General features: G+C 40.1%; 1 long non-coding RNA gene across 1 annotated transcript in view; it reads left to right on the top strand.

Annotated features, from left to right (window-relative positions):
- LOC110070376 (uncharacterized) overlaps positions 1-19,473 on the top strand; it is a 30,872-nt gene extending 11,399 nt beyond the window's left edge. The window contains exons 2-3 of the long non-coding RNA XR_002299021.3: positions 2,169-2,305; positions 5,135-19,473. This is a non-coding gene — a long non-coding RNA (uncharacterized LOC110070376). The remainder of the gene's footprint in view (positions 1-2,168; positions 2,306-5,134) is intronic.
- Positions 19,474-20,052: the final 579 nt, after the last annotated feature.

The following is a 20,052-nucleotide window of genomic DNA, read 5'->3' as shown; positions in this document are numbered from 1 at the left end:
GAGGGAGTTGTTAACAGATCACATACAACTGGTATAACTACAACAGAATTTTGTTTTTCAAAGGCTTAAGGTTCTTGTTCTATTCTGAGAGGACTCTGGAAGTTCTAAATATGTGAACCTCTGAGGTCCCATGAAATAATTTAACAAAGTTTTTTTAAAAAGCAAATATCTTTCTTTTCTGAAAACCCACAGAAATGATCTGCCATGTTGGAGATGATACTTGGAAGTGCTTGAGTAATTATTCCATATTTGGATCCTTATATGGTCCCAAGTCAGAATAAAAAAATGGACCCACCTAATCTTTTGTTGCATGTGGTTTTCCTGTCTTGCTTTATTTTGTAAAATAAAGAATATGTTTGAAGCATAGTATGCTTCGTTTGATCCTCTTTACCAGTAGATGATGGGCGAGGTATATAATACATCTCAAACTCAAAAACTGTACTAAAAATAAGATTAAGGCCAGTACAGTGGTGCCCGGCATAGCGAGGTTAATCCGTTCCGGATTAACCTTCGCTATGCGAAAACATCGCTGTACGGGGCAAGGAAAGCCTATTGGAACGCATTAAACTTAGTTTAATGCGTTCCAATAAGCATCCAAACTTACCCCTCCAGCGATGTTTTTGCGGTACGGTGGCCATTTTGGAGCCGCCGATCAGCTGATCGGTGGCTCCAAAATGGCCGCCGGATGACCCGAAATGGCCCCCTATCAGTGTTTTCGCGCCCTCCCCTTGCTTACCGAGGTCGCAAAAACGCTGCGGGGGGGCATTTCGGGTCGTCCGCAGCCATTTTAATGTTAGGCGGCTCCAAAATGGCCTCCGGACGCCCCAATCGTCGCAAAGCGAGTGCGGCGATTGGGGCAGCTCCGTATAGCGATCCCCAAAAAGGGATCGCTATACGGATTCTTCGTTATACGGTGCGCTCGTTAAGCGAGGCACCACTGTATTATGTTTGGCAGTTGTATGGTATAAATATACATATAAAGAGGTATTTTGGATTGTACCTTTGTATCCAATTGGTTGTACAAAGGTACAATACATGTTATACAATGTTCACAAACAACCTCCTATTAGCAGCCTATGTGTGGGACAGGGTCCATGATCTTTTAAAGCAATGTCTTCTGCAAGAGTACTTACAATAATATAAATCATCAACAGAATTCTAGCCTTAGATGCATTTTTCAGTAAGCTGACTGTTTAGTTAATTCCTAATTTGTCAGACAGTAGATATACCACTAATGTAGTTAAATAATGAATCTTTCGAACCAAGTGGGACCCTCTACCTGGGGAACCCTCTTAAATGTCACTTGTATAAGGCACTGCATTATTTATAAAGCTAATATTAGAGAACTTTTTTTGTACATGGTTGAATCTACCATCTGCATTCTACAATCTTCAAGTATCTTTCTAATTTTTATGTGGTTCTATTGCACTGGCACCATCTTTTAAATGTTAAGCAATAGATTTTTAAGCAACTAATGTCTACTCTGTGTATTTGGGATTTTAGAATGTTACAACCAACTGTTACATACAGCACTGATGTTACCTGTCTGTCATGGGTTTGGAGGGAAAGTTCCATCCTATGGGGAGTGGAAGGCGGGACATCAGGAGGAGGGGCTGTACTGTATATATATGTGATGCGTGTGTGGAGAAGTGCAGACGCTGGGATGTGAAGAAGCAGCAGCTGGGAAGAAGAAGCTGGTGTGGGAGTCTGTGTGTCAGACAGGGTACTACTGTGTGTCAGAGTACCAACCTGATAGGTTCAGGTGTCTGTTGGTTAGCCAGAACTGATAGGTTCAGGGTCTGTGCTTCAAGTTAAGGGTTCTGTGTGAACCAAACTGTATGCATGTATGAATGAGACTAAGCCACGTTACTATATCTTATTCACCTAATCATTTTATTTTCCCTGTGTGTTGTTTTAAATAAACCTTATTCTTTATTTGTTGAAAATCCATCCCTGGTCTGTGTGACTTCTTATAGGGAATGGTTGGTGGCAGCTTAGTTAACGTGTGGCAGATCCCAGTAGGTCTGGGTTTGTCACACCAACCACAACTTGCTTGTGACAAATTGGCTTTAATTTAGCATGAGATTTTGCAGGCAACAGCCTGCATTAACAGCTTTTCTTCAAAGCATCGAATCCAAAGTTAACCTTGTTTTCCTCGCCTGCCCTAGGGAACCCTTTTCCTGCATTGAGAAGCTTCTTAACCAATGCTGCTGTATCTACAATGTGCCCACGGAAGAAGATTCATAATTTACTAAAGGTGTACACCTTACAACCATGGAAAGAAACAATTACTTCTAAAAGAGGGGTGAGGTTCTAGTTCCACGCAGACCCATTTTGTCACAATATACTTCTGTTTAACTTGCAAAGGTCAATAGATGAACCTAATATCACACATTGTATGTGAGAGTGGGTGTAAGACCTTTGAAATATCCTTCAGGCTGACCTAGGACTAATGAGCAAAAGACATCCAGATAAGAACGTGTCAGGCTTACAAAACCAGACTTCTTTTGTCAAGGAATGCAGCCATTCCATCTTATTGAGCTCAGAAGGTGAAAATTAAAAAACCCAGGGACTTTTTGTTAAAATCTGCATGGAGTTTCTTGCTATTTAAATCTTTTTTTCAGTTGCCTTCACACTCTTACCCACTTCTCACCATATGCTGCAGTACGTAACAGACAGTACAGTAACTATATCACTCATGGCAATCTTTTCCATATTATTTTAAATTTCACAAGACTATTGTCTTAGGGGGAAAAAAGCAAAGATAATCTTTTCTTTTTAAATAAAAATGCCCAGTTGAAAAGTCAAATGAGACAATTACTGGAAGAAGGCAGTTTGATGTTAAGTCCTGGGCTGCAGTTTAATTTACTTGCACTGGAGTCTTTGAACAACAGTTAGGCATTGATTGATTTTCTGTATAACACACATAACCTTTCCATCATATCGCCCAGCAGTGTGTCTCATAAAGGTAGTTCAAAATACAGTTCATTGCAAGTAAATAACAGTAGGAGCAGTCAGTAAAAACAAAGTAAGCAAAGAAATTATGGATGTACTTTCATAGGACGAGGCATCTTATTCCCCTAAAGAATTCTTTGCACAGTTCTCTCAGAACTAGACCCTACAGCAGAATTATCACAAACGATGTTCCCAAGTTTGTCACTCAGTGTGTATAATATGTCTTAAAAACAAACAAATGAGCAAAATTTGTCTCAGTAATCCTTTTCCTTTCTTTTTTGTTTTCTTTTCTTTTTTTTTGCCACTGAGGCAATATCTTGTCTTTGGCTAAAGCTAGCCCTGACCTGAACTTGCAATTGTAGGATCTATTCAGATGGCTAGGAAATATCCCATCCACGGACATCTCAAATCCACCACACACAGTCCCCATGGAAACTCATATACTTTTGTTTCTCTAGGAGTACAGCTTCAAAACCATTAGAAGCAAGGGTTGCTGCTGCTTCCTGCCTGCCTGATTGGACTTTGCAGATTTTTGTTTGTTTGTTTGTTTGTTTGTTTGTTTGTTTGTTTTGAAGCATCTAGCTTTGGAATGTCCCAAGCTCATGTCTGGTGGTTCCAGTTAATAATCTAGCTGCCATATTTTAAACAAGTTCAAGTTTCCAAATAGTCTTGTTGAGGAGATAAAACTACTGATCCCAGCAGATGTTTCCTGTCTGTATATAACCTCTGTGTTTGGCTGTAGTCCTCTTTAATTTATCATGTCTACATATTACCACAATTAGAAGTTGACTGTAACCCAGGAAAGTTCACACTGAAACAAATCTATTAATATTTCAAATGTTACTATCTTTTTATTTTATATGTGGTTACCTCATTGAAAAGGTCCACAATTCTCCAGTTCATTGCTGATGGCAATGCTTTATATTTTTTCTAAAGTATCCATAGGATCAGGCTGTTCACTGATAGGTAAAATGAAATTTATTGGCATTTAGACATCTCTTTGTCTAACTAAAAACAAATTCCTTGTATAAAGGTGAGGATATTTTGGGGATCCATGTGTTGTTATGGCAGTGCAGGCTATGTTGAAGAAATGACAAAGAATTTAACAGTATTTTAGGTTTGAGATGTAAAAAAATAATTGCTGGATGTGTTGGGGTACTTTTCACCATGGTATAATATCATATTGTCAATATGAGGATCACTTATACCTATAAGATATTACAGAATACTAGGTTATATATGCAGTGTGCAAAGAATTCTTGATCTCTATTTAGGCTCTTAGAGAACCACTCAAACCTGTTCATCTAGCCAATTTTTAAGGTCACTCTCTTGAGTTTCCACTCTCCTGAGATCTCTCTGTCATAATGCCTTTCTGTACATTAAATAGAGATAGACTCTGGAGCTTGAGTTCCTCTGTGAAGAATAGTGTCAGTTGTTTTGTACAAGCTGGGTCTTCTAGACTCTAGAAAATGGAACAACAATGTGGTAGAAGTGTAAGGGTGCCAGTATGGCTCACCTCTGTAGTGCTTCCCCTCCCACCAAAGTGATTGGAGAACATGGATGACTACTGCACTCCATAGTCTAGCCTCTTAGATTGAGTTGATTTGCTCGTCTGAACTAGACCAATAGGCATAGATGTGTCTTGGACTCAGCAGCTTGAAAGGAGAAGTAAACAAATGTCATGGGATGGGGCACATAGCTGTTTCTGGGACAGGAAGAGCAGTTGTTATCAACCAACTTGAAAAGAAAATGCTTGAGCAACTTGGAAAGGAAATGTCTTCATGAACCTCTTTGGTTGGAGATATAGCCAGGCTGCCCAAAATTTGAAGACAAACTTCTATTCTGAAGGTGAAAGGGGGAATTACTTTACCCACAGAGATAACCAGAGAATTTATACAGGAATTTATACAGCCTTGGGAGATTTTTGCCGTGGTCAAACAAATGAAAGGGAAAAAATCCAACCGAACAAAAATCAGATTGATAGTATGAGACAGACAAAGGAATAAAGTACGAAAGAAAGCAGTAATAAAATATAAGTGAGGAAAAGGTTTAAACAACCAAAACAGAACACTGAAAAGAGAAAGATTTTGTGTTTGTGTGAGTGAAAGAGAGATGTACTGATCTCTGGTGTAAACTGTGTTATGTGGCAGCTGATTTCTGATTTCCTCTTCTCTTCCAGGCATGCACCATGGAGTGATGGGATCACACATTTATAGAGGATGCCATCTGGTGTACAAACAACTCCCCACAGATACAACAGTTGAAAAAATCACTGTAGACATTATAAATTGCATACTGAGTCACACACCTCAGTGAGCAACACACAATATCTATAGTGATTTCTCTAACTTAAGGCAATTTGCCTCAAAAAGTTATACTGTTTGTGTTACATCAGTGTAACCAGGGAAGAGGATTTGGGCCAATGTCTTAGTCTTAAAAGCATATCCGTGTATGTATCCCAGGAGTTATTTCTCTGCTTTACTACCTGTTCCTTGAACACATTACCTTCCTCCCTGCAACAGTGGTACAGTGGAGCTAGGGGGTTGCTGAGTTGAAGTTTAGGACTTTTTGAGCAGCAAGGATAATGATATCATCTGCCAGGTATTCTCATTCCCTCTGAGCTTGAGTACAACTCTCACAGTAGCTGGGAGAGAAATGAAATTTCTGTACAAAAGCCCTCATGCTCATCTATTGATATAGATGAGAGGTTTCCAAACTGCAGCCCACAGGCCACATCCAGCTTGCCTTGTCATTTTATCTGATCCGTTCCCTTCAGCCGGTGCACAGGCATCCGGGAGGGTGGGGGTGCATGCGTGCGTCCGGGCGGGGGTGCATGTGGGTGTGCATGAGGGCGGACATCCATGTGGCCAGACATGCACATGTTACTTTGGTCCTCAAAAATGTGAAAAATATACGATGTAGCCCTCATGCTCAAAAATCTGGAGACCCTGATATAAACTAATCTAGCTGCCTGTATTTTTGGACCTTATAGGGCAGTGGTTCTTAACCTTGGGTTACTCAGGTATTTTTGAACTGCAACTCCCAGAAGCCTTCACCACCAGCTCTGCTGGCTGGGGTTTCTGGGAGTTGCAGTTCAAAAACACCTGAGTAACCCAAGGTTAAGAACCACTGTTATAGGGAATAGGCTGATGATGGGGATTATCCTGATGAGTGCCCGTGCTTCCAAATTTAGCACTAACCCACTGCCCTCCTGGCTTCTACCTTTCCTTCCATCATACCCTTGTTTACAATCAGTTAAACTTGATTGGCAGTGTCAGTTCCAGATGGGTAGCCATGCTTTCTCCAAACAAATCAAAAACAAAAAGAAAATTCATGTCAGTGGGAGGTTCTGACCTAGGATTTGTTCGTCTTTTATGTGTCACTAGCTTCCACTGATACTGGAAAGATAAAGTGCAATGTTTTAAGCTTTGGTGTAAGCAATTACTTGTCTTATATATTGCATTTTTAAATATTGGCCTTTTAGATGGCAGTTAGCATTTGGGTGCTGCGTATTTCTCATTGTATGCCTCTAGCCCCCAATTTAGACACAATCCCAGACACAATCTTTTCATTGACCAAATGCTGTAGACCAGAATCCAAAAGGCATCTGAAATTTGATTTAGTAGTATGATATTTGACAGGCTTTTTTTTTTTTTTGCAAAAGAGTTCTGTTCTTTTGCTCCCCTAGGAGATGCAAAGGCCAAGAGGAGTTTGCAGCTCCCAGCAACTTTAATGGCCTTGGGCATATTTTGCATAGCCAAAGCTCAGAAATGTGCACTATCTGCTGTAACACAGAAGTTTGGTGCAGGAATTTGGGATGGGTTTGTCTGAGAAGAACTGCACACACTTTGAGACACTTTTCCCCCTCTGGTTTGTGTTAGTGACTTGAAGAAGTTCTGATTTTATCATTCAAGTAATTCTTATGCTAATGCATTTTAGGTTGCCCTGTGCTGCTGGCGGTTGATGCATATATTTTTTTAATCCCTGAAAAGCACAGCAAGGAAGAACTTTTAAAAAACAATTGGAAAAGGTGCCAATTTTGATTCTTTCATCAGGCAGGAGAGTAAGTGATCTCTAAATCAGGCTGCTTCTCTCCTGCATCAGAGGGAGGAGGAACCACATCAATAATCAACATGCAAAACAAATCAAGAATAACAGCTGAAGATAAGCAGAGCTGCTACAGTTGATAACTAAACAAAGCCATTTTCAGACCCAGAGTTTTCCTTTTGTGTAGTTTCCCTGAAGATTCATAGCGGTTTTAGGGACTTCAAAGCTGAACAATCATGCAGAATTTCTTTTTATGATACAACAGCTGCCTATCAAAAGGACCTAAAAATGTTCCTTGTTTTGGACTACAGCTCCCAGAATTGCCCAGCCAACATCTGCCAGCCATGCTGGCCAGGGCATTTTGGAAGCTGTAGTCTAAAAAGGTCATTTTCCCAAGCTCTGCTACTGACACTGAACTAATGGTGAAGAAACTGGAGAAGTTAAAACTCAGCGAGCTAGGAATTTAATGTAGACAAGCCCAAATGAGGCAAGATAGAAGGAATCTCCACTCAGTTACTCAAATAAGGTAGCAAAGTAGCTATGAATAATGAAGAAAGTGAATTTGGGACTGTGAGCCATATATTTAAGGGTAGGTGCATAGAGCAGCATATCATTTTTCTCTTGCATTTGTCTAAGAAATACATCCCGTCATCTGCTCATATCAGTGGAACTTCTGAGCTGCAGCTATTCAAAATAACTCATTACAACAATCAGATTAATGCAGTTCTGTCAGGGTAAAATAATAAGGAGGTTAACAGTTATGGTGAAAAGGGTACATATGGGAGCACAGGCAAAATTAAATAGATTAAAATAATTGTGCAGATGGAATGTATCCCATGTGGTGAAGGCTTGAGAAAAGAAAGAGTTGGATGAGAAATAAACTTTATGCAGCCTTCAACACGAAGGCCAGCCCCATCATAAATCTATGCTCCTTCTCCTGTTATGTACTTCTAAAACTGCCCCCTGGTTAGTCTCTGATTTGACTGATGTTACTAATCTGTAAGGCTATTTACCTCCCAAGGGTCTACTTTCTACATTTCAACATTATGATGAGAAGCTGATTGAATATCAGTCTTGATTACCTGCAGTTGAAAAGTGATAGAAAATAGATGTAGAATTTTAAAGGACTAAATGTAATCTAAGTGAATTAAGCTGATTCTTATGTGCTTAAGAATGGCTAATTTGAAGTTCCTTGCTGAATACAACAGTGTTTTTCTTTCTTTTAAAATAGTGATTAGTTTTATTGAATTTTTTCCCCTCCATCTGGATTACCTCTCACGTATTGGGCACTATGTATAGGATTTTTGGATTTCCTAGACTACAGAACCCATTAGTCTTCATTCTGAGAGTTCCACCTGATACACTGATGCCTTTGTAGCCTAGCTCTGCTGAGCTTCCAGTTCTGAAAGGAAGCTGCCCCAGTGCTAGTTGGGAACATTCTTTCTGGACAGGAAGCTAGGTGGAGCTAGGCCTAGCTGGGCCACAAAACCTTCCAGTTTAGGCTTTCTCCCAGTTGAGCCACATTTAGGTGTCTGTAGACACCATATGTCAGATGGAACTCTTAGAATGGAAAATTATGGGACTTGCAGGCCAAAAGAAATCCAAAACCCTACGCCTATTGAGTACAATCAGACCAAAGTTAAGCCTAACATGGTCCCACTGCTTGACTTTCCAATGAGATGTAAATTTATCAAACTTTTATGGATACCAATCCATAAAAGTTATAGAGACACTGGCAAACTGGAAACAAATAGATGGGGGGGGAAAATGAAGATAGAGGAATTGCATACAATCTGTTTGCTTATATCTAACTTCTGTTTCTTATATAATTCCATTCCTAAGAAACAAAAAGACATCTTGGTTACATGTGTTAACGTCATGTTGCTTGAATTTCTGATCTTTGTTCCTGAAACATGTCATGCCATTGCATACATTTTGTGAACAACTTCCTATAAATGTCTGGGCAAACCTTCTACTAAGCTCTTCTGTGATTTCACACTGCATCTCCTAGTGGAGGTCCAGACAGAAGAATGTTCAATTTGTACTCCAAAACTACTAATAGCACCTCTTCTGGAGCCATGCATGATAGGACCTATTTCTCCAGTTTTTCTTGTTTATCTTTTTTTAACATCTAGATCACCGGTTCTTAACCTTTGTTACTCAGATATTTTTGGACTGCAACTCCCAGAAGCCTTCACCATCAGCTCTGCTGGCTGAGGTTTCTGGGAGTTGCAGTTCAAAAACATCTGAGTAACAAAGGTTAAGAACCACTGATCTAGATCATCCTTTCTCAACAACTACTCAACGAACTGCCCATGTGGGCTGCAGGTGTTGTCCCATCCATCTAGAGGGCATGTTGAAGGAGACTAATTTAAGGCAGGTGTTGGAAATTTAGACTAATATTTTTCTTGTTTATTTCTCTTATGCCAATTCTATATTCTGGGTGCTTTGTCAATAAACCTAACTCTTCTGTGAATTATAGCTGGTATATTTATGCTCTGGTGAGTATCCCTATCAACCTTGTTCTTTTCACATTACTGTCTTTGTCTTCGTAGCAAGCTGCTACCATAGGTTATGCTAGTCTTTTGTGATACAGGGTGACCAGATGCTAGAAGCAAACTGCAAACTGGTACCCTGTTATAGTTTTCTCCCACTTTCATGCTACCTCTTATTGAACTTTTATGGATACCAGTCCATAGGCAATCCCAGCTATGGAGACACCATGCAATTTGACACATATATGAGTCCACAGAATCAGTCCCATGGCTTACTCCCAGGTAAGGATTTCTCCTTAAAGATAGCTTAGCGGATACTTTAGAATGGCTCTAACATAAGTGTGAAGGACAGAACAAAAATTAGATTTTCATCCAATATAATTTAAGTAATGACCTCACTCCACCCTCTGGGGTGTTGGTATTATCAGAAAAATTGCATCTGATGCAGGCCAAGTGGGGGACCCAAGTTGAAAAATAAACCTAAAAAGAAGTAATTTTCTTTTTCTAGATGCCTGCAGGAGTGATGGTTTTGCAATAAAACAGGGTGCAGCCCTATCCTAATTCTTGCAAATGCCAAGCCCTCTAAAATACAACCTGAAGGGGACTTCTAGCAATGTCTGGGATTTTTTTAAATTTTTTTTGCACTTTTCACCAATATTCAGGGTTGGTGTGGCCCCTGTTAGTGTGAGAAACTTGGTGCAATGGCTAAGTAAATTGCATGACAAACTCAGGAAAGGAAGGATAGTGTCCTGAAGAAATCCAATGCACAGCTCTTCTTTAATGGTAAAATATTGCTGGCCCATTCTGTCATTTATCTAAAAGTAAATCTGACCAGCTGAGATCCACATTACACAGTATGTTTTCTTTCCTAGTCTCACGTTCTCTGAAATACAGCTAGTCCTGGAAGCCTGCATGATCAGGAAATGCTTTAAACTTTACTGCATCTCCAAGGCTTGGTGGCACCACGTGAGAACATCTGAACTTGCAGCTGTGGTTTTGTTTCCCTTTTATCCATTTCCAAATGACATCTTTCCCTTTCCAACTGCTCAGCAAGGGGGCAGTTTGAAGAAATATGACAGCCATTGGTAATATCTTTGAATTGCCACTGAGGAATAAATCTACTAATATTGTCAGACTCCAGCATATCTAACAGATTTACATATTGGTTTTCTCCCTGGTTTATGCATCTGCCTTTAACCATGGCTTGTGCTGCTATAGGTAAAATTGGGCCCTGCTGTGACAAGCAAAGAGGGGAAATCAAAGCCACAGCCATGCGTTCTGCACTATCATGGGTGTCTGCAGGGCAGAGGGTGAGGAAGTCCTAAATTTACTTATTGTTTTAATGTACACAGAAAGGTACAATGTTTTAGTGTGAGCTATGCATATAATTTATGTTAACATATTGCTTCCCCTCCCGCCCCCAAAAAGTTCATATAGACTTTATTGGCCACTGTTATATGAGGACTGTTCATAATGGCACCAGTTTCTTCTGTCCTACTGTGGCTTAGTGCTGCCATCAGTAATACCAGGGTATAGTGGCTGACCTAGAAATACCAACTGGTAATGTTGTCCTGATGCTTAGATCTGGCACAATCATGATCTGAAACAATCCTAGCTGTAGTTTTCTTTACAAGAGAGGTTCTTAAGTTCCATCTTCTAGATCTTAATGCTGGTAGCTATAGAATGGGGGAGGGGGCTCTCAGTGGGGCTGACAGCCATTTTTTCAGCATGTGAAAAGAGCTAAAGGAGGAGGCTGGAGGTAAAGGAATTAATTTGTTAGTATTTAAAATGTTAATGGAATGATTAGATGCCATAAAGGTTGCTACAACGGGTTACAATGGCTAAAAAGCCCACGATTCTTCTAAACATTTTAAAAGAAAGTGTACACTTTTTTAAAAATTGGGAGATTTGGGAAATCCTAGCCATTTTCAGATCCTCAAAAGAATAATTGTCCCCCATGCACTTTAGATAACACAACAGGGTTGTTTTTTTTTGGGGGGGGGACTATTTTTAAATTAAAATATAAGAGGTTGGGTGTTGCAAAAATGACCCTTGTTCCAAAGGTCTTCCAGAACACTTGATAATTTTCCTGATGATCTTGCATGTCCAGAAGAAAGAACTATTACTGAAAGTCCAACTGCTACTAAGATATGGCAAATAGCTCAGTACTAGGGGGTCTTCTTTGCAATGGCAATATTTAGAATACCCTTCCTTGAGAGGCTCATCTTCCAGCTTAGTGATATCTTTTGCAACAAAGATAAATACAGAGCTCAGAAATTATTGATGACTCCAATAGGATTTCCATTGCTACCACTCAATGAATATCCTTGGCTGAGTGTGGATTTGAACCCAGATCTCCTGAGTCATACTCTTTCACTCTATCCACTTCACCACACTTTTTCTCCTTCATACTTTACTCTTAGCTTAACAAAGCCCACCCTCGTTAATTTTTCACGCAAGTTTTGATTCAATATTTTGTTATTTCTCTGTTCTTTTCTCTGATCAGTGATCAGAGACAAGAAGCTATATAAAGCCTGGAAATGTTTTTTTCTCATATGTAGAATGATAAGATGGAACAGGAGCTGTGGTTAACACTGCAATTCAACTGAACTTTTTAAAAAATGTACACACCTAACATCAATTATAACGAGAGAGAAAATTGAGCTCCCAGATCATTACTTGAACAAATTAAATTTTTTAAAAACCCAACAATCTGGGCTAACTTTAAGACAGTCCTTTTCTTGACTAATTCACACTGACCTAGAGCCAAAATTTTTTTTACTAATTTCTTTTCTTTTCTTTTCTTTGGTTTAACTTTATTTCAGTATCATTTTGTTTGAATGTTGCTTCTAGTGTATTGTGCAAATTTGTTGAGATTTGTCATATGATCTCAAGATATAGTTAGGAAGAAGTAATAAGTTAAGTGGAAAGGATTTAATTGGGTTTGTGGGTAAAAGAATAGTTCTGAGAAAGCTGAAGTCAATTTCCCTCCTTTGGCAGAATGTTTTCCTATAAAGTAATATTATAGTAAGATAAGGGGGCTGGAACTGATCATATACCACTGAATTGGATTTCATGAGAGGCAATTTGTATGAAATCTAATCACTCAAGCTTTTTCACAGGATCAAACTGAAGTTGTCCTAATCTAATATGTGTGGCTTAATCAGGGGTGTTTGTGATTATTTCTGGTTCAAGAGACATTGAACGAACATGGTTTCTCTGACACCCCCTGATTTGCATGAGAACTTTCAGAGTCATGTAGGGTGCACTGGAGGCTTTATCTTACTTGTTCTGCAACAGCCTTTGTTCAACAAAGCTTTGCTTAATATCCACAACTATTCACGATAGCTCTCTATGGCATTTAGGTGCCACCTGTACTGTTACCCCATGGGTTCTGCCCAATCACTGCAGATAACCATGGGGATCTGTGGTGGCTGAGGTTCATTTGATGGAGTGGAAGGCACAATATATGTGGATAGAGCCCAGAGATGATAGGCAGAGTTGAGGCAAAATTTAGTGCACATACCCACATGTCTACACAGGGGCAGACATTCACTCAGAATCTGTCATACTTCCACACCCTTTACTAAAAGTCAGCTGAGGGGGCGGGGGGAATCTTGCTTCCAAATTAAAAATGCTTCTACTTCCTACAGCATCTCTCTGGCTTTCCTCCACTCCTGCTTTCTCTCACCCTGTGAACACAGCCCATGCCTAAAGCTGATTCAGAAGGCAACTTTTCCTCAGTATGGTCTTCATAAATCTGAGACTGCCAAAGCTATTCGAACTTGAGTTTATTAGGACTGGGGAATTTGATACAAGCAAAGAAGAGACACCCATCTCTTCTGAACTCCATGGTCTTTTGGGAAGCTGAGTTGCCACTAGCCTCTTCCCCCACGGCTCAGCCTCTGCCTGCCCCCAAGTTGCTATCACTGTGGTTAGAATGTTCTCAGCCTGTGAGTGACATGTCCTTTGCTACCCAATGCCCTCCATGGAAGAGTGGGGAAAGAGGAAAATGGCTAAGCCCCAAGTCTGAGAAGGGGAATTTCCTCATTTGCTCTAAGAGATGAGTCTCTGCTGTGAGAGGTAAAGAAGAAATGGATGTTGGTTGCATTTGTTTTCTTTCCAACCACCCTTCCATATGCCCCCTACCTCTCCAACGCTCACCTAACAGGTAAAGAAGCTCCCAAGCTCTCTGCTACTATATCAAGAGGGAACTGCAAGCACTTTGGTAACTCTGCAGATGCTTTGCTAAATGATTATGTCATAATCATGATGACAGTGTGAAATGAAGAAAGCCACTGGGAAATAATGGATAACTAAGAGTCCTACATAGTATCTGCTTGGCCATCACTTGGATGCTGATAATGACCAAGAGAAGATTATGTTGTTGTTGTTTTTTTACTTAGAGCATCTCTTGATTCATACTGTAACCATGAAGATAATGCTTTTTATCACTTCACCTGTCATAATGCCAAATCCTGTAGTTTTCTCAGACAGTTAGCATTGCTTGCTGCAGATGTCCTGCAGGACTTCACTTACCAGAGTATCTTCCAGAGGAATAAACAGCCTTGGCACTATGTTTGTTGCTTGTGGATATATCTAAAGTTGTCTTTCCTAAACATAACACAAATATGATGATAGCTTGAAAGGCACTTTCAAATTAATGAGGCAGATCTATATTTTTTAACTCTAAGGTTTAGATCCATAGATTTCAAAGGGACATGCAAAGAATACTCAGGATTTTCTCTCACACAAACCCTGCATAAATGAAAAAAGCATGTCTTGATTCTCTAAATTGCTTAGAATCTGGTCTAAACATTTTGACACAGGAAATATCTTGGCTTGAAAGTCAATGTAATTTAAGGTGAGACAGAAAAGAGCTATGCTTGTATTCATGTTTTCACTTGCTTTTTTATTAGGGTCTTTGTTGTTGGCAATACAATTAATAGCCTCATAGGTTATAAAAATACAACCGTGAAGAGCTGAAGAAGTCAGAAAGGATTATTATCACCCTCGCTTGTTCTAATAATTACCATGTTACTGATGTGGTAATTGCTTCTTAAGTAAGATAAATCTCCTGCTCTTGACATTGAAACAGCTATAAAATTCCATAGCTTGTTCACTATGAATAATGTAGAAAGAAAATAATTGTGTTAGAGCTCAAGGATACAGATATAGGTCTCCTGCTTAACTCTTCTAACTGAAACTAATGAACGGAGTGCTTCATTTTTACAGGATCATGTCCTTTATTTTTATCCCCATTTGTTGAAGTTACAACTAAAGGCCACAAAGAGCTGATTCCTTCATGAATTCATCCAATCTGATATTGGTGAGTTAAGTGCAGGTATGTACTCCTGATATGAATGAGACATATTTTTGGATGCTGGATGGGATATCATGCTTTAATCTTCAGTTATGGACTGTACAACATCAAATGCGTTCCAGTGAGACTGAGATTTATGCAGCACATATATATCAAGTGTCCAGTGCATTTCACATTTTTTCTATCATGCCAGATTTCAAAATGAAGGTATGCATTTTCATACTGGTGTTGTTAATCTGATATATGTGGTGCCAGAATCTGCAAAAGCAATCTGAAGTAGATTGCTAGAAGTTCCATGTAGTTTAGGATTATTTGCCATTATTCACTGAATATATTTCCAGATTCACCCGCCAATCAATGATGACTCATGTTCATTTACGATAAAGGGATTAAAATAATGAATTTTAAGAATCACATTCAACAATCTAAGAGAAAACGGATAAAATACATATATTGCTGTAAAACAGGGAAGACAGAAAAGAAAAGGAAAAAGGAAAGAAAAGAAAAAGAAAAGAGCCTTAATGAAAGATCAGAAACAGGGTATTTTAGTTTCAAATGTTGAACAGCCAAGGAGGGAGCCAACCTGACCTCCCTAGGTCACAAAACTGTTTATATTGATTGACCATATTTTGACTTGTTAAGACACCTTAATAAAGAATGTTTGAGCCTTGTGAGATACCTTGCCTCTAATTAAGAGTGAGACAAGGGGCACTATTTTTTTTCTCTTCAAGTTCTTTGTAATTTTTGAAACCACCTTTGTGGAAAATTATTGCCCATTCCCTTTGAAAAGGAAAGCATATGTAGGAAGCACAGATTAAAAAAACACAACAACACAAGAAGGCAAGTAACCACTCTGATATTTCACATCACTGAAGGTTCCTGTAAACAAAATTAAGCAGTTATGCAAATCATGCAAAGGATACTAAAGAAGGACCTCTGAAGGAGAGGTCCTTCTTTAGTATCCTTTGCATAATTTGCATAACTGCTTAATTTGCACAACAAATGATTCTAACTCTTGTCCTCTTCTCTTGTTGAGAATGCCATAAGATCCCTTGTCCTGTTGCAAGGCAAGAAGAGTAATATCTCAATTCCTTAGCTGAAAAATAAAGCTCAAGGCAGACCCAAGGAGCTCGTGACCAGAGCTCGTGAACAGTAGAGCTAAAAGGGAGTTTGCCACGGGAGAGATAGGAAGGAGACCAAGACAGAGAGGTAAGTGGAATTTTCTCTAGAGTAACACCAAGAAAGGGCCTGAAGTAATCCCTAGGAATTGCCCAGATATGAGCACCACATACTTTACTTAAGGAGCAGTGTGCTCAGTAGAACAGGAAGGGGTGTGTCCTTAACAGGAAGAGCCATGTGATTGGCCTAACAGAAATGGGAGTGTGCTGATTACTGCTGAAGATTATAAGTAGCAGCTTTAAGTTCTGGGAGGGCCTTTTGATTCCTGACACCGAGTACAGCACAGCTGACAAATAAAGCTCAAGGCTGATACAGGGAGCTTGTGACCTGAGCTTGCAAACAGGGAGTTCACTCCAAGAGGCCAAGGGAGAGGTCTCCAATGAATCTTTTGGTTCCTTGGGTATACATACAACTACATTTAAACTAGCAAAACAAGAGTGTCAAGTATCCTAAACAGTTGAAAGTTAAAAAGCTAGAAGGGATTATGGAGTGTGGAGACAACTTGGTTGTGGTTACCTGCAAAGTTTGTGCTATGTTTATCTTTCTTCCTGAGTGCAAAATGCTATTGTAGCGGATAGCCTAGACGTCACCTGTCCATCACTGCGGAACCTTGACAGGAGAGCCAATAGAGAGACCAGTGTTGAGAGTTTGGTTTATACTAAAACTCATGTGAATTCCAGTACAATGCGCAGCAAGAAGTGCCAGCCGGTTCGGGCAGAATTAGCTAGAAGTTTCCTTTTGTACCCGCCCCTCACCAAACACTAGCACTCAAGAAATAACACTCAGGAGGCCTTATTTTGTATAAAAGAAAGAAATCTATATTCTACTCACGAAGATAAGCATTTAGAAGGTTTCAGGTAGATACAGGAATAAAAATAGCAAATACAATGTTCTTCTCTTCTGGCCCCACGTGGCTGGAGGGATTTTCCAGGCTCAGTGGGCCGGCATGGAGTTCTTACATCTTTCCAGGTGAAGAGCGTGTGCAAGAATGGTCACCAACAATGGTGGTTCAATCACCTCATGGCCAGGAGGGCCGGAAACAGGGGTGGAGCCTCCCTACCCGGAACAACAAACTCCCATTAATTGGTCAGCATGCAAACAAACAAGCAAACAAGTTAGTTTGTGTTGCAGGCCCTTCCCCTTTGAAATTTACATCTAGATTGCTTGACCATCCAACAACCAGAAGGCGGGGCCAGAGGAGAGTTTGAGGGTTGGGGGAAGAAGAAGGAGGGAGTGTTGGAAAAGGACTGGAGAGCTGTTGGCTTGGGAATTGGACCAGGAGGGTCAGAGATAGGTAAATAGAATTAAAAGAGTGATTTGAATGAACCAGACCTTATTTAATATATGTGATGCACTTCCTGTGATTTATATTGCAATTCCCAACTGAATATTAACCCCATCCTGTTCAATAAACTGATTGTGTTTTTGCAGCATAAGTGTCCAGTACTTAATTGATGTTAAAGAAATAAAATCTGGTGGCAGCATGAAGAGGAGGAAGGAGCGTGAGCCTTTGTGAGGAAGAAATCAAATGGGCCACAAGGGCACACACCACAGCTATATACATGTAACAAGTGTAAACTGGTGGCACTGTTAGAAGAGAAAGTCTGAGACCGGGAGCAGTGAGTAACCACACTCAAGGCTATAAGGGAAGATGAAGCCAACATTGATAAAACTTTTAAGCAGCAGCAGCAGCTGTCAGAGGGGGCACTGCTGACAGAAGAAAACCAAAATATTGCAGTGGAGGAAAATGCTGTAGAGGCTACAAATATAGTGGAGGAACCACCATGGAAAAGAATAACAGGAGCAAAAGAAGAAGACACTCTTTCCCGGTGGAACTACAAAACTGCTTTCAGTTGCTTGAAGAAGAGTCTGTCAGACAGGACACAGAGGAGACCCCACAGGAGGACATGAGTAGGACTGAAGTGCCGCAGAATACAGTCGCGGAACCCACACCCTACAAAAAGAAGAGGAGAGTAATTGTAGTAGGGGACTCCCGGCTACGTGGAATTGAAACCAAAATTTGCCGGGAGGATCCATGGACTTACCAGGTATGCTGTCTCCCTGGAGGATGTGATGGAAGAATTGCCATCACTTATAAAACCTACAGATACATATCCCTTTCTATTTGTCGATGTGGGAACAAACGACACAGCCACGGGGAGCTACCAAGAAATCACGTCTGACTTTGAAGCTCTGAGAAGGAAACTCAAGGACTTTGGGGCCCAAATAGTTTTTTCTTCCATCCTACCAGTGCTCGGAAGAGAAACTGAAAGAGAAAGGAAGATCCTCTGGGTGAATGACTGGCTGCGAAGGTGGTGTCAATGAGAGGGATTTGGTTTTTGGGACCATAGGCTAAGCTTCCTGGAAGAAGGACTGCTAGCAAGAGATGGATTGCATCTAACAAGGACTGGGAAGAATGTGTTTGCCCACAGCATGAAGAACTTCATCAGGAGGGCTTTAAACGGTATTGGAAGGGGGAGGGAAACACAAGCACAGAGTTAAAGGTAGATGAAGCCTTGCACACAATAAGAGGAATGGATCAAACTGATCAAAAGGGCCACAATAATAACATTAACAATAATAATCACAATAATAAACATAACAATAATCATAATAATATTCATAAAAAGGTACAAAGACAAACAGGCCACAAATCACACACCCTTTGTTGTCTGTATACAAATGCCAGAAATATAGGAAACAAACAAGAAGAACTGGAAATTTTAATTCTAGAGGGTAAGTATGACTTGATAGGAATAACTGAAACTTGGTGGGATGACTCCCATGACTGGAATACAGCAATTGAGGGATATAAACTGATCAAAAAGAACAGACAGAATAAAAAAAGGAGGTGGAATTGTAGTATATGTAAAAAAAATTACATATTCCTGCAGAGAAATACAGGAGGAGGAGAGTGGCTATCCCATCGAGATTATCTGGATCAATCTAGTTGGGACAAGAACAAAAGGAACTTGGTAGTTGGAGTCTACTACTGACCACCCAATCAAAGAGAGGAAGCGGATGAAACTTTCGTAAAACAAATTGCAGGGTTTTCAAAGAGACACAACGTAGTAGTGATGGGAGATTTCAATTATCCAGATATATGTTGGGGGGTAAATTCTGCCAAGTATGGTCCTTCCAAGAAATTCCTGGCTTGTGTGGCTGATAATTTCCTCCTACAAAAAGTGGAGAAAGAAACTAGAGGATTTGCTATCCTTGACTTGAGTCTGACCAACAAAGATGACTTGGTTGGGGAAGTGGTAGTAAGGGCAACTCTAGGTGAGAGTGACCATGTCCTTCTAGAATTCTTGATTTCAAAGGAAACGAAAGCAGAGTGTAGCCACACAGGTCTGCTGGATTTTTAAAAAGCCAATTTTAATGATCTCAGAACAAGGATAAGTAAGGTCCGATGGCAGGAGATCCTAACAAAAGGAACCCAAGAAGGGTGGGAGCGTCTAAAAAAAAAAAAAGAAATTCGAAAGGAACAACTACAAACAATTCCAACAAGAAAAAAAGGGGAGAGGTGGCAAAAAAGAGGCCAGTGTGGCTTCACAAAAAGCTCAGGGAGGACCTAAAAATAAAAAAAGAGAGGTACAGGAAATGGAAAGAAGACCAGGCCACCAAGGAACAGTACAGATAAGTCACAAGAAAATGCACGGATGGCATTAAGAGGGAAAAAGCTGAGAATGAGCTGAGGTTAGCTAGAGACACTAAAAGCAATAAAGAAGCATTCTCCAGGTATGTGAGTAGCAAGAGACAGACAAAAGACACAGTGGCACAGCTCCGAATGGAGATGGAAAAATGTTAAGAGAAGACAAAGAAAAGGCAGAGGTGCTCAACTCCTATTTTAGTCCCATCTTTTCCCAAAAGACAGACAATGAACTTCCAAACAAATTGGAAGTGTAAGTAGGGGGGGACAGGATTACAGCTGGAGATAGTCAAGGAATACCTTACCACTTTGAACGAGTTCAGATCTCCAAGGCTGGATGAACTGCACCTGAGAGTACTGAAGGAACTGGCTGAAGAACTCTCAGAACCACTATCCATTATTTT

The sequence above is a fragment of the Pogona vitticeps genome, chromosome 3 (assembly GCF_051106095.1).
Source record: "Pogona vitticeps strain Pit_001003342236 chromosome 3, PviZW2.1, whole genome shotgun sequence".
NCBI lineage: Eukaryota > Metazoa > Chordata > Lepidosauria > Squamata > Agamidae > Pogona > Pogona vitticeps.
The sequence above is the reverse complement of the archived record's forward strand: the minus strand, read 5'-3'. Positions and strand labels throughout refer to the sequence as shown.